Genomic DNA, 15,598 nt, shown 5'->3' with positions numbered 1-15,598 from the left:
GTCTTTCTGACAACTCTTTTAGTAAAACCAACGGACGCAGGTATGGTGTTGACAAGCCAGGGATCATGGCACAGGATCCATGCATGATAAAGGGAGGCAACTCGCAACAGCGCATTAGACCATCGTATCAGTGATACTCTCATAAGACACAAACGATATAGGGGTTAATGAATCTCAGATTCAGTAGCGGTAAAATATTGCAAAATAATGAAAAAGCAACAATACCACAAACAAGGTACATTTGCATTTTCTTATTTCCAGTAAAATGTTACCATAAGACGTCATTATGGCATGTTGGTGCTACCAACTGCTGTGGAGTTCTTATTTTAAGTTCTTATTTCTCCGAGGAACTTCAATAGTGTCACCATGGGGGCAAGGCACCTTGATCTTCGGCGCGACGTTTAATCCACGAAGCCACTGTCCACCCTTCATGAAAGGCATATGTACGCAAAAATACGAAGGTGTGTGACCCTTTCACTTTTTAGAGGGTTGAAATGAAAGGCATATGCACGCAGAAATACGAGGGTGTGTGAGCCTTTCACTTTTTAGAGATTTGAAATGAAAGGCATATACACGCAAAAATACGAAGGTGTGTGAGCCTTTCACTTTTTAGAAGTTTGAAATGAAAGGCATATACACGCAAAAATAGGGTGTGTGAGTCTTTCACTTTTTAGAAGTTTGAAATGAAAGGCATATACACGCAAAAATAGGGTGTGTGAGTCTTTCACTTTTTAGAAGTTTGAAATGAAAGGCATATACACGCAAAAATAGGGTGTGTGAGTCTTTCACTTTTTAGAAGTTTGAAATGAAAGGCATATACACGCAAAAATAGGGTGTGTGAGCCTTTCACTTTTTAGAAGTTTGAAATGAAAGGCATATGCACGCAAAAATAGGGGGTGTGAGCCTTTCACTTTTTAGAAGTTTGAAATGAAAGGCATGTACACGCAAAAATAGGGTGTGTGAGCCTTTCACTTTTTAGAAGTTTGAAATGAAAGGCATATGCACGCAAAAATACGAAGGTGTGTGCAAACTTCACAGTCAGGCAGCATGTTTCTGCATGCACTACCGTGACTAGGTATTGTCTGTTGATAAATATGGACAATAATGGCCACAGAACTGCCATCAAGTATTTCCAGCTGACAGCGCTAACCCCAACAGCCATCCTAGCGGACATGGTGTCGACTGCCTTTGCCACTGTTAAGAGAAGGGCGGAGCAGGTGAACAGGGACACAGAGAGTATCAGATAGACCTTCACCTGCCACCACGTGATGATAAAGTATATAAAGATGGGAGACTCAAACCACGTCACAACGTCAATACAGGAGGCAGATCTCATGAGAGATAGAAGTAGAGAGAGGTTGAGAGCGAGAGAGAGAGAGAGAGAGGGGGGGGGGGGTGCGAGCGAGAGAGAAAGGGGGTGAGGGTGAGGGAGCGAGAGAGAGAGAGAGAGAGAAAGGGGGTGAGGGAGAGAGAAAGGGGGTGAGGATGAGGGAGAGAGAAAGGGGGTGAGGATGAGGGAGAGAGAGAGAGAGAGAGGGAGAGAGAGAGGGGGAGGGAGAGCGAGCAAGAGAGAAAGGGAGAGAGATATTGAGAGAGAGAGAGCGAGCGAGAGAGAGAGGGAGAGAAAGATATTGAAAGAGAGAGAGAGAGAGAGAGAGAGAGAGAGAGAGAGAGAGAGAGAGAGAAAAAAATAGGTAGGGAGAGAGGTAGGGAGAGAGGGATAGATACACAGACAGGGGGGTGGGATGGGGTGGTGGTGGTTGGGTGTTTAGGGGTTGGGGGCAGGGTGCACGAGAAGGTTTCAGCCTTCTGATCAGAAAACCTCAAATACAAATACAAGTACAAATCTGTGTACTTTTGTCCTTGGCTAGTGAGAAAGTACGGACATTTACCAATGCCTTTAAACCCACGTGAACAAGTAGTGCTGGGGAATTATCTAGGCTTATGTTGATTCGGAGATGATAGACGCAACTCTGCACAGCGACCTTTGTTCAGCTCAGGTTCGTGTTCTACATTCGTCTAAGGTGTGCGTCCCTTCGGAAGGCCAGAAACGCGAGAAACCTATGATTGTGGGTTCGAATTCCGGTTCGTCCCGATTATGTTTCTTGGTTTGTCAGCACCACACTATGCTCGTAGGTTTCACCAACATGGCAAGCGCCTGAGACTAGAACCACTTTGGGCTTTCTTCACACATTAAGCTGATACTCCGTAATGAAACTGGAATACTGTAAAAAAGCGGCGTTAAACCTATTTCACCCACGCTCATGCTGACGGTTGTGAGTGAGTGAGTCAGTGAGTGAGCATGATTTTACGCCGCTTTTAGCAATATTCCAGAAATATCAAGGCAGGGGACACCAGAAATGGGCTTCACACATTGTACCCATGTCGGGAATCGAACCCGGGCCTTTGGCGTGACGAGCGAACGCTTTAACCACTAGGCTACCCGACCGCCCCATGATGGTTGTGTGTGTGCAGTATTTAACCTTAGGAGAGTCCGCGGACTTTCTGAGTCGTGTGCGAGTGATGAGGGATTGCAAACCTTTGCTGAGCAATATATTTTGTATTTAATCAAGATGTGGCATTGACTCTGGCCATACATTAATGGCAGACAACTCGTTGATCAGAAATAAATAAAATTAAACTGCACAACACATTAATCAGGTTTTTTTTCGAATTGTGGTTACCTATATCACGGCGGTGTGTAAATAATCTATGATGGGGCAAGCAATTCGGTGATCGACAGCATTAGCCAATATTCACGCCGTTGGGGCGCGATGACACACACCGAGTGAGATAACACATCATTTTCACATATAATCTTCATCATGGCCTTGTATAGTGTCCCTGGGACAATGAAGACATCGAATCGGGGCCTTGGGCCTGTGTCCAATACATCCCTTGGGTCCCGTGGAATCAATTTCAGGCTGAGAACAACAGTTGGGTCCTTTAACCGTACCAGTTCGTGGGTTCGAATCCTAGTTTCGCACAGATTGTCAGCCCCAAACCCGTGGTCGTGGGTTTCTGTGATTAGTGAACGTCTTCGACAAACACTTTGTGCTCTCTGTCCAAACTAAACTAACATGACTTGAAATACTCATAATAGCGGCGTTAAACCAAACTCACTCACTGCCTTCTGGCTAAAAGCAGATAATGAAAATGTGATTATCATTCGGTAATAAATACACATCAAATGTCTGAAGAAAGGGGACCAGATCATGTTTTTTTCAATGCTGAATTATGATATGACATCTCTCAGCAGGGCCAGTTAAAGGTCTCCCAAAAACAAGTTATTGTAATTCCGTAGGATACTTACTTAAAACTATTGTTCACGTGGATCTTACAAATTACACTCCATTACATAAGTAACCACCCCTCGTTCGCGCAATGTTCCGTCACTAATGCTGCACTATTACCACACTTCTGAGGCATCATAGCGAGATGGCATCGCCACTTTCGCGACGAAACTTCAAAGGATCGTGGCAATTTCGAGCTGCTATTAAGCCACTTCCACGCCACTGTCGATTTCGTTCCAATTCGCCCTGCGATATTTTCGTGCTACATTCGCAATAAAAGCACATTATATTACGAGGCATTCGCGATAAGATTTCGCGACACAGGAAATCAACAGAAGTATTACATTCAGTGTGTAATATTCCAATCGTCATGTCCATGTTCATCATAATTCGGTAGCGTCATACCGTCATTAAAACTAACATACCCACTAAATAGAAACAATAACAAAAGTCTTTAAGGCATATGGGGAGACGATAATTGGTTGAAGTCTGAAATAACATAAGTTGTAGACGATCACGTTAAGGTATGTATTGTTACTGGTCGCCATGTTCTCCTCCATGAGGGGACATGGGTGGCCCAGTCGTCTGAGGCCCCGCGAATCGCTGTGCAAAGTTGCGTCCCTTCGGCACGCCAGAAACCTATGATTGTAGGTTCGAATCCCAGTTCGCAGCGATTATGTTTCTAGGTTTGTCAGCACCATACCCGTGCTCGTGGGTTTCACCGAAGTGGTAAACGTCTGAGACCTGCATCACTTCGGGCTTTCCTCCAACATTAAGCTGACACGCCGCGATATAACTGGCATACTGTTAAAAGCGGCGTTAAACCCAAGTCACTCACTCACTCGTTCATGAACTCTGCCATCCTGATCGTCGTGCATAGTGCACCAGGCTATTAAAGCTAGGGTAGGAACGAATGAATTCACGTGAATGAACGAGAAATCATACGAGATTTTACTCCTATCACGTGACCCAAGTTGTCCGAATGTCCACCATTAATACTACACCTATCACTTCGTACATGGAACATAATAACGGCAATAACGTTCAGGTGAAACATGACAAAATGTTTTGTGATCCACAGTCAGATAGTTCCTTGATATAAAACATCATCATCATCATACTGGGCAACCAGCCAAGTCACAGCCAAGTCGTAAAGGCGACTATGCTTGTTGTGAGAGGCGACTAACGGGATCGGGTGGTCAGGCTCGCTGACTTGGTTGATGCATGTCATCGGATCCCAATTGCGTGGATCGATGCTCATGATACCAATCACTGGAATATCTGGTCCAATTTCGATTATTTATGATCGCCGTCATATCGCTGGAGTATTGTTGATTGAGGCGCTAAACAACAAACAAACAAATACTTGCAACCGTTTCGTGAGAACGTGAGGTCATTTTGTCAACGTCCTGTATCAGAGCTGTTTATGCTTGATGGCCCAGACAAATCAAACTAGAAGCTTTGATTAACTGATCTTTGAGCCATGTTTATGAACGTCTAGTAACCCCTCCACAATATCAAAGTCCCAGCTCTATGCAATAAACCAGAAGTTGTTATTCATAAAGTTGAACATTTTCTTACTTGCCAACTTCTAGAATGCGAATCAAACAGTTGATTTGGATGTTGTTTATGAACAGGTTGATTCACACCCGAAGCCGTCATGAATTATTTACAATAGCTACTCGTCTCGACGCAAGTGATTTCAAAGATATTCAGTCAACGTTAAGGCAAACCCACGCCATTGCAGCCATTGTATTCCAAGTTTACAAATATCTACACTCGCAGCATAAATTGCATTCGACGACGATGACGAGAGCAACAGCGAACAGAGATTTGACGTGGACTGCGAGGTTATACGTCCTGATTAGACGTATACTGGCCTCCACACATACTCAGCATGATGGGCGATCAGTCACATTCCATAAACACTCTGAAACGTTGATGTGCCACCTCCACTTGTACATTCTGTTTGTCGGAACAAAGTAGAGGAGAATTGCAACAAAACACGTCTTATAACCAGACGGTACACTTGACCGTAATGTTATTTTTTTAAAACAACGCCACTGTCGAGTTTCTGTGTATAATAAAATCCAATGTTTTATTAAAGGGTTTTGTATTATTCATATAATTCAGCCTGTCGTTGTTCCACAATATTCCAGTTAACGAACTGTCCCGTCTATATGCTGTATATGTGCTAATAACGTACTTCGGTTTTAACGAACTAAATATATCGGTTCCTTTGAGTTCGTTATAACCGTAGTTGTAAAATGTAAATGATCGAGTCTGGACCAGACAAACCTGTGGTGGATATTATGAACAACGTCCCACGCCGTCGGTTTACAATCTTACATCTTGTAACAGTGAGTGAGTGAGTGAGTGAGTGAGTGAGTTGGGTTTAACGCCGTTTTTAACAGTATATCACGGTGTGTCAGCTTAATGTGGGTGGAAAGGCCGAAGTGATGCAGGTCTCAGACGTTTACCACTTCGGTGAAACCCACGAGCACGGGTATGGTGCTGACAAACCTAGAAACAAAATCGAGGCGAACAGGGATTCGAACCAACAATCATAGGTTTCAGGCGTGCCCAAGGGACGCAACTTTGCACAGCGATCTTGTTACAAATATGAACAAGAAGGTTCCGTGTCCAAGGTCCAAGAAACAAAGCCTGACCGCCCATCGGCTAGGGGTGACTGCTTGGGAGATTGCAACTGTTGCATTTTAATAGTTACTATGAAGATACAGTAATAGTTGCATCACAACTTTTAATGGTGGTATGGGGGCACGGGTGGCCCAGTCGTCTAAGGCGCCGCGAATCGCTGTGTAGAGTTGCGTCCCTTGGGCACGCCAGAAACCTATGATTGTGGGTTCGAATCCCGCGATATAACTGTAATACTGTTAAAAGCGGCGGTAAACCCAACTCACTCACTATAATGGTGGTACCTTTAACCTTCAATGTCTGGCGTTATACGATTCGAGATGAAAACAGGAAGTGATGCCGGTCTCAGACGTCTATCAATTTGGTGAAATTCCGAGCATGTGTATGGAGCTCGCAAACCAAAACCACAATCAGGGCGCGGCTTGGATTCGAACCCAAGATACTAGGTTCTTGCTCAGTGTCTATGGGACGCAACACTTTGCACAGCTAATAGCGTCGCCCAGATAACTGGGCCAACCGCGGCCCTTATAGGATCAGACCCATGAAGATCTGGGGTAGAATAGGCTTCAGCAACCTATGCTTGCCGTAAAAGGCGACTATGCTTGTCGTAAGAGGGATCGGGTGGTCGGGCTCGCTGACTTGGTGCATGTCATCGTATCCCATTTGCGTAGATCGGTGATCATGATGTCAGCCACTGGATTGTCTGGTCCAGACTCCATTATTTACAGACCGCCTTCATATAGCTGGAATATTGCTGAGGGCGGCGTTAATCAACAAACAAACGAACCTTATAGGATCATCGACAATTGCAAGAGGCATGCCCACGTCACATTTGATAACAGTTTTTGAAATAATGATTGAAAAAGTCCCCATTAAAATATTCCGCCTTCACTTGGCTTGCTGCATTTTAAGAAAATTAAAAACATCACGTTTCTCTCAATTGCATGCAACCAGCACATGTGAAAGAGATAAACTATTTATTCCCAAGATGTAGATGAAGAGGTTATCGTCTGAGGAAACAGAGCACCCTGCAGATGGAATTTCAGGATGAGATAAAACAGGATGAACACAGAAGAAAAGAATTCAGGCATAACACCTGTTGACTAAACTCCTCACAATGCATTACTACTGTCGGAAACAACAAACCAATGAGACACCAGACATGCTTGGAACCTTGAACTGTCTTCACGGCCAGTGTGTTGGCGCAGAAAGCAGACCCAACTGCCGATTTAACACTGGGTGCAATAAAATGAAAGGGTCTTGCTGCAGTTTTTCGGTTAAGTGCCTTTGTGAGAAAGAACATAGCAGACGGCTGCCAGGGCTCTACGTAAAGTTAAAGACAATGAAAGGATTTTAGAACAAATCAAGTTAACTTTGGTAAAGCTGCCGACTACGATTTAGAAAAGGTCCATAAGAAATGTTTGCCGCAAAGGAAATGCCCCTGGCCATGTGTGATTGTAAAATAATGAAAAGAAAGGAAAGCTAGTTGTGTATGTAATAGCTTTTGCAAAACCGATTTAATTAACATATCTTATCATCCAAAACAGGCTCCCACAGGAGATATCGCTTTGGTGAGATCAGGCGACATCTACATTGTAGATATCGCTGTAATGAAATTGCATCACAATGCTTTGCAGACCATTGTGACGTCATTAGTTACCATGACGTCACAATCAAATGGCATCACTGATGGCTCTGCTACTGAAGCTGTCAGCAGTACGTTTTACACTTAAGACACTGCTTAAATAAAACTGTCTACAAACTGCAAAAGTTGGAAGAATAATGTTGGATGATAAATAAAATCTCACCCTCGTGTCTTTTGATATCAAATATATCAACACTCGTTGATATAGTTGATATCATAAGACACTCGGGTGAGATTCTCTATTTGGGAAACCGATAGGTATCGATCATCTCATATTCTCGTGCAGCTGCAGATTCTTTAGTAATAATAATAATAATAATAATGGGAGGGCGTGGTTTGATTAACGTGGGGGCTCTTCATGATAGAACTGTATTGTGCGCTTTTGCACACATTTATTTGTCTGATGATCCTCTTGTGAAACATGTCAAGACTCATGCTGAAAACAAGGCATTCCACAGTTTTCTTAAATGTCAGTGTTGATTTTGTTGATGGTTCTGTACTGCTGGACGGTACAGACATGAGCGAAGTGCCATATCAAATCGACCCAGACTTAGTTGTTCAAGGAGAGCCTATCTGAACGACCACTGCTTCAAGGTTGTGCGCAGTGTGTTGGAAAGTTCAGCAACCCTGCAGAGTCAATCGCTTTGATGAAGTCGGCTGGCTTTTAAAGTGAAACAGAAGGCTCTCTGTTTGCTGCTCATGATCAGTCAATATTCAGGAAAAACATGCAAATATGCGGACCTCGCTTTCGAAATGTCAGGCTTGCATCCAAAGTACCAAGTTGTTCACCCCAACCCCCGGATCCCCCAAAGTTTGTTTCTTTGTGTTGTTCAACGCCGCACTCAGCAATATTCCCGCTATATGACGGCGGTCTGTAAATAATGGAGTCATGACCAGACAATCCAGTGACTGACATCATGAGCCTCGATCCACGCAATTGGGATCGATGATATGCATCAACCAAGTCAGCGAGCCTGACCACCCGATCCCGTTAGTTGCCTCTTACGACAAACATAGTCGCCTTTCACGGCAAGCATGGGTTGCTGAAGACCTATTCTATCCCGGATCTTCACGGGTAGGATCCACCAATGAAGACACTGAACTGAATGTGTGGGATATTCTTTTTAACAAAATCAGTTTGCCTCATGGTTTTGCCATTGTTCGCTGGACACGCGGGGGTGTACTGAGGCAAATGTGTTGTGAATAAAGAAAATCTATTGTTCTTTTCAGTGAATAACGTATGACTTAAAGCAGTCACCCAAACAAATGTGTCGTTAGAATAATACATAATCGGTCCCTATGTCCTTGATTAAGAAGCCCTCACAAAACTGGATACCTGAACAATATGTCGAGTCTGTACACCAGATGTCCTGGGGGCTGTGGGGTAGCTTAATGGTTAAAGCGTTCGCTCGTAACGCCGAAGACCCGGGTTCGATTCCCGACATGGGTACAATGTGTGAAGCCCATTTCTGGTGTCCCCCGCTGTGATATTGCTGGAATATTGCTAAAAGCGGCGTAAAACCATACTCACTCACTCACTCACTCACCCCAGATGTTCTGATGAAGCTCCATTGTAATTTACTATTTCGTGATTTCTTTTACTGGCGTACTCTGCATCGCCATTATCGAATCATTTCACTGGAGGTAACCCCAACCCCTGAACTTTCTCATCAAGGATATCTGTTCCTTCTTCAACGATACACCTTATTGATGAGCGTCAGTTACTCAAATACTGATCTCGGAATGTCATGCAGTTGACTTAAGCAATATCATGGCAACGGCAGTTCCAAAAGCATCATTACATGGATCTAGATGGTATCATGACGGGAGACTTTCACTACCTTGTAGACACAAGGAAATGACAGACGAAATCTTACACGCACGCCGTACCGGATTCATCCGACAAATATCTTTTAATGACGTACCATGGTACCAATCTGTGTCGAACTTAATTCACAGCGTGTTCGTGGTAACAAGCCGCGTTTAATCTCCTGTTTATTGTAAAGAAATACGGATAGTACAACTATATTAACTTCAACGTGATTCCAGTAATCAGAGATACATGAAGTACTAATTATCTCCCTTGTTGAACTTCCGGTCACGGCAACCTGTCCGCCATTTTGATCTCACTGATCCAAGGGAGGATCGTATTTCACACTGTTGAAAGACTGTAGCTTTCACACGTCTTCTTTGCAAGCGCAATAAACTAATCCTGTGATTTATGCTCATCGCAACTGAACTTCCCTTTATCTTGCCAGGCTTAGCCACACTTAGTAACTAAACATGGAATCTTAGACATATGCATGCCATCCCGACGTCAAGCAGGTTCATCTTAGGGGTATGCATCCCGCAGGCACGTGCCACTGCCATGGGACATGCCGAGCGATACATAAACATTTGTTTGGAGATTGGCAGTTGAAATTGTACACAACTCAGATTATCTTTGTGAGAAATGTTTACCCCCCGGTATAGGAAAGCTATAACCATATTTTATTAACTTTTCAACTGCATGTTTAAAAGAAGGTGCCCGAACGCGCGTATGCGTACAGGGGCATGTGTTTATTTGTTCTATAACAACGTTGAAGGGGAGCCAGATTCATGTTCCTCTTTCACGCCTAAATATGGCATGTTTCCTTACAACTTGAAATCCGGATAGAAATAGAGTTCATACGGTAGAGTTTCACATTTAACTTCAGTTCGTATATACATAATTCCTGGTTTCGTGGGACTATTTTTCAGTAAAGCAAAGTGAAGTTTGTTCAAGGCGGTAGTCAGCAACACCCTGGAAACATCCCATACATAAATAATTGAGTCTGAACAGCTCTCACAATATATAGGGAGACTAGGTTCCATAATAAACCGCCGGGCAAAAGAAAGTACACACTTGAAATCTTGATTTGATTAATAAAATACAAATGTATCCAAACGTTAGTATGCTGAAAGGAGTCCCCGAAACATTGCAAACGTAGAAAAAACAACAACTATGATACCCGTATCAAATACACAGACGTCGAATAACCATTTCTTGTTTGTTTCAATTTTAGCCACCATCAAACATGTATACTTTCGTTTGCCCTGCAGTGTATTTTTTCCATGTCCGGTTTAGTTACATACCTTTTGACTATAGTGCCATATGTAACACTAAGAGATTGCTTGGGTAAAGACGTAACCATTTAACATTCGGAGGTGGAGGGTTGCGAGGCAGTCTCTGCTTACACGATATACAATCTTTGTCTTTGATATGAATAATAGGGAACGAATGATTTAAAAACGTTTTCCAGACTGACTGGTGAATAGACACCAGAAGTTGAATCCCTTATAATTGTAACCAGAAGCATGGTGGAGATGTTATTTTTACTATGGGGGAAGTATTGTATCCATTGTTATTTTGAGTGTGATATGACAGAAGAAAATAGTCTCTGTTTTTCTCCATCCTGTTACATCGCTTAACGCGCATCATTGATTCATCGACTCCGACACCAATCTAATCTCATCCTTGTCCAGGGAAAGACTAACGTGATTATGGCAAGAATTACGTTTCTTGGAGAAATAAACATTTATCATGATACGTTAACCATTGATGGTTATTCTCGCTTGATCGTAACATGTACTTTTTTGGCGCTCTGCCGGTGTATCACCAGATCAGCCCCTGTCGTGGATTAGAGTCCCAGACAACTATGCCAAGCTAGATTCAAGGTTTCATACTTTTAAGACTTCATTAGCATCCCATTATCTTAGTTCGTCTCACCAAGTCTTTGACATACTGTTTTGGTCATACTTGACTTTGATCTAGAAGACGCAACCAGGAAGTCTGCTCATGAAGCCGATTTTCTTGAAAACACATGGTGTGTATCACACTTGTCGAGCAGACGATATTTAATGGAGCAGACGTGACTTTAGGAACTGATTTTCTTTTACGTATCTTTCCAGACACGAGCTGTGAATGGATGGAGCAGAAGCAGGAATCGCCAATTTCCTTTCCCTATCGCTTCAGACAAAAAGCACTCGAGGAAAATTATCTGTCAAAACTTTCACTTTCGTTCTGCTCCCGCGTCTTCTGCTTTGATGACAAATGCGACGCCTTCTTATTGGTCAAATTATTCCATAGGAACAGCTTGTGTAGCTGAAGTGGTTTGTGATATTATTTGTTGTCAGCTTGTTGACAATGTAAGCAATGCCAAGGCTGTGTTCCTTCAATGACTTATTCACAACCAGACCTTGTAGACTAGCAGACGACTAGGATTGTCTTGGCATAAACACATTTACAGAGTGAGACATGTATATCTGGAAGATATATAGTCAACCGTAAACTGATCGAGAAAATACTTATTTCAACGAGGACGTGGAGTAGCACAGTGGTTAAAGCGTTCGCTTGTCACGCCGAAGACTCGGGTTCGAATCTACATGGGTACAATGTCTGAATCCCATTTCTGGTGTCTTTCCCCTTGAGATTCCTGGAATATAACTAAGCGCGCTGTAAAACATTATTCACTCACCCACATACTCACTTATTTCAGAGCCTAGAAGCGATGAGCTCAGTAACTGATAATTTGTTCAGGTTTATGTTTGTTTTCAAGTTTACAGTAAACTACGTTTATAACGAACACGCTTATAACGAACTGACGGACATAACGAACCTACTTTTTTGTCCCGACTATTTGCTGTCGTTATGCTGTATATATGCTTATAACAAACTACGGGTATAACGAACTAAAATTAGTGGTCCCTTTGAGTTCGTTATAACCGTAGTTTACTGTATATGTAAACTAATATGTGACCGTAAACATATCATAGTTTAATCTTTTGTTAATTAAACGTGGCTAAAATCACAGAAATCCGTAGTTGCTGTTATGTGGCAGCATATATTGTAAGTCTGTATTGTATTTCTGATGGTTGTTAGTGGCAGAAAAATGACGCGCTCATAAAATGTCAAGTGTTCTGTGGCCTATGGTGACAGTCGCACAGCTCGTAAAATAGAGTGACCTCCCTTAGTTTTATTTACATCTACAACTTCTTAATTTGAACCACATTCCGTCTAGCAATTGCTAAATTATTGCTAAATTAGATAACAATCGCACACACTTACATTACCTAAAGAAAACAATACATTTGAATCATTGTATGAACGTTATAGAAAAATAATCTCACAGCACACATAAATAAAGTGAATGTCGGTTAACATCTGCAGTTCGCAGTATGCCAGCTATAAGTCGGCGACCTGTAAATGATCGAGTCCGGACCAGACAAACCACTGACTGGGAGCATGTGGATGACACACAAGCCACAGAGCCTGACTACTCAATCAATTTTAGACGGCGTTAAGGGTCTGGATACCTGTAATTCCAGTGGGAAGAGGGACGCTGTTCAAACACTTTTCTTGTCCATGGCCCTTCTATTTGGATCATAGGGGCGGTGGGGTAGCCTGGTGGTTAAAGCGTTTGCTCTTCACGCCGAAGACCAGGGTTCGATTCCCAACATGGGTACAATGTGTGAAGGCCATTTCTGGTGTCACCCCACCGTGATATTAGTTGAATATTGCTAAAAGCGGCGTAAAACCATACTCACTCACTCACTATTTGTGTCAAATGTAATCTGTGATATTTGCCTTCCTGTTTTACTGTACAACCGCTTCTGTGGTGGAGTGGATAGACTGTCTGCCCGGAAAGCGGAAGGTCGATGGTTTGAACGGTTTAAAAATCAACTGGTCGTCGCAACTCAGTATGCTGTGTCTGAGTGGGGCATCCATACTAAACCGCGGCATGCTATCTTAGTTGGCTAGTGCTCTAACATCCCCATTACTCCAGACTAGTACACGCAGTCACACACGCACGACACAAGTGCATGCACGTCGTTATATTGAATGCGACGTTAAACCCCATTTAACCTCACCTTTGCTACATGTTATGATGAAAGTATAATTTGTTCTCATTGTTATGTGGCTGATGTTTTGAATATATAACTCCCTCGCTCACTTATAGCCCCTCATCACGTATCTACAACAGTTATCATGACAACCATAACAAAACATATTATAACAGTAATTGACGGTCCTCGTCAAAGGTTCACAATTAGGCGTTAAAATTGATATTTGTTGTTTCACGCCGCACTCAGCAATATTCCAGCTATATGACAGCGGTATGTAAATAATCGAGTCTGGACCAGACCATCCAGTGATTGACATCATGAGCATTGATCTACGCAAATGGCCAGCGAGCCTGACCACCCGACCCTGTTAGTCGCTTCTTACAAGCGTGGGTTGCAGAAGACCAGTTCTAACCTTCCTGACTTAATGAATCGGAATGCCAGGCTTAATGACTCGGTTGTTTGTGTGTCCTTGTCATTGAGCAAGAAACCAACAAACCAGTAGTTTTATTAATATACGGGACGTATCCGTGCTAGAAGACAGAGGTTTGCTGATTCAACTCAATGTTCCGAATGCAGTTTAATATACACAGTGCAAATTACACTTAAATGTATATAACTTGTTCCCTAAACTCTAGGGTTAGTAATGATAAATAGTGTTCATCGGCTAGGTAGATTAAGGGATGGCAAGACTGAACTTATAAATGCCATACCGTTATGGATCAGAATATCCTCCTATTTTCCTTGTCTGAATAAATACAGTTATTCCCTTATACGTCAATATACTGCAGTTATTGCCAGGAATTAGATGTGGAGGACTCTTCACGGTGGGAAGGCAGCATATGCGAGACACAGGCTTGCAGACTCAGCCGATGTATCGCCCACATACATCATGGCTGATGGTCACAACATGGGCGAGGCCTCTGTTGCTGGACGATTGAAGACTGCATTGGAAACATGCTAATAGATATCAGGATGACAGATTACATTCAGCACTCTCAAATTGTAAATTACGAGTGGCTGAATGAAAAAGTAATGGTGCGGTGATAAGCAATATTGAATCCCTTCATTTGTTGGGACGGTGATGGCGAAAAGCGAACAGAGTTTTAACCCAAGTCAGCTGTATTTCATATTCCAACAGCAGTTTATAGTACAAACATGTATCACAGACATTGGTGTGATGCTAAACCATGTCGGCCAGGCCAAAATGAGACATTTCAAAATGAAATATTAAAAATGAACATTTATATACTCAACGCACGGAAACAGCCTACCCACCCAGGCTTAAGTTTGTTTTATTTATTTGTTGTTTAACGCATCACTCAACAATATGATAGCCATTTGTATAAAATCGAGTCTGGACCAGGTAATCCAGTTATTGACATCATAGAGCATCAATCTACGCAAATGGGATATGATGACATGCATTACCTGAGACAGCGAACCTATATACTCGATCCTAGTCGCCGCGTACGACAAGAATAGTCATCTCTAATGACAAGCATGGGTTCCTGAAGACCAAGTCTTGAACGGATTACGCCCCTTTGGAGATCAAGGGTCAAATTAGGTGTCTGTATCCGTTAAGAGTCGAAGAAAACTGGAATCGGTTGGTCTGGCTTTGTGCTATAAACAACAGATTTGCCAGAACCAGATAGGATTGTTTACAGACAACATGTTGACATACTAACACAACATTCCTGAAGAGTGAATGCGATTTTGAAAATAAATCATTATGGTTTCAGGTGCGAATGAGTGATTCAAATGTTACAACCGAAACTGACCATCCGTCATGTAAGAGTGCCAGTCTGGTCACGTTAATAGGACATTTGCCAGAATTTGAATAGTTCATCAGGCTGAGACGACAAAACGTAAACGTTTATATGTTATGTTCCTGCTTCTTTGATGTGCAATGTGGGCGTGGGTGGTTTGATCCGGCCTTGCACAACATATTTCACAGTCTCTCTTAATGTGAGAGTAAAAATACAGTGACGCAGGAGTTGAGGTTAACCACTTTTTTTAAAGCCACAAGCACGTGTGTGGCTGACAAACTAAGAATCAGAATAAGGCCGAATCTGGGGTTCGACCCAGGACATTCGGATTCTGGTACGACTATGGGGACGCAACGCTGCTGGACGAATTGCAC

Source organism: Haliotis rufescens, unplaced genomic scaffold, assembly GCF_023055435.1.
Source record: "Haliotis rufescens isolate VD_foot unplaced genomic scaffold, xgHalRufe1.0.p SCAF_5, whole genome shotgun sequence".
Taxonomy (NCBI): Eukaryota; Metazoa; Mollusca; class Gastropoda; order Lepetellida; family Haliotidae; genus Haliotis; species Haliotis rufescens.
Note: the sequence above shows the minus strand (reverse complement) of the source record.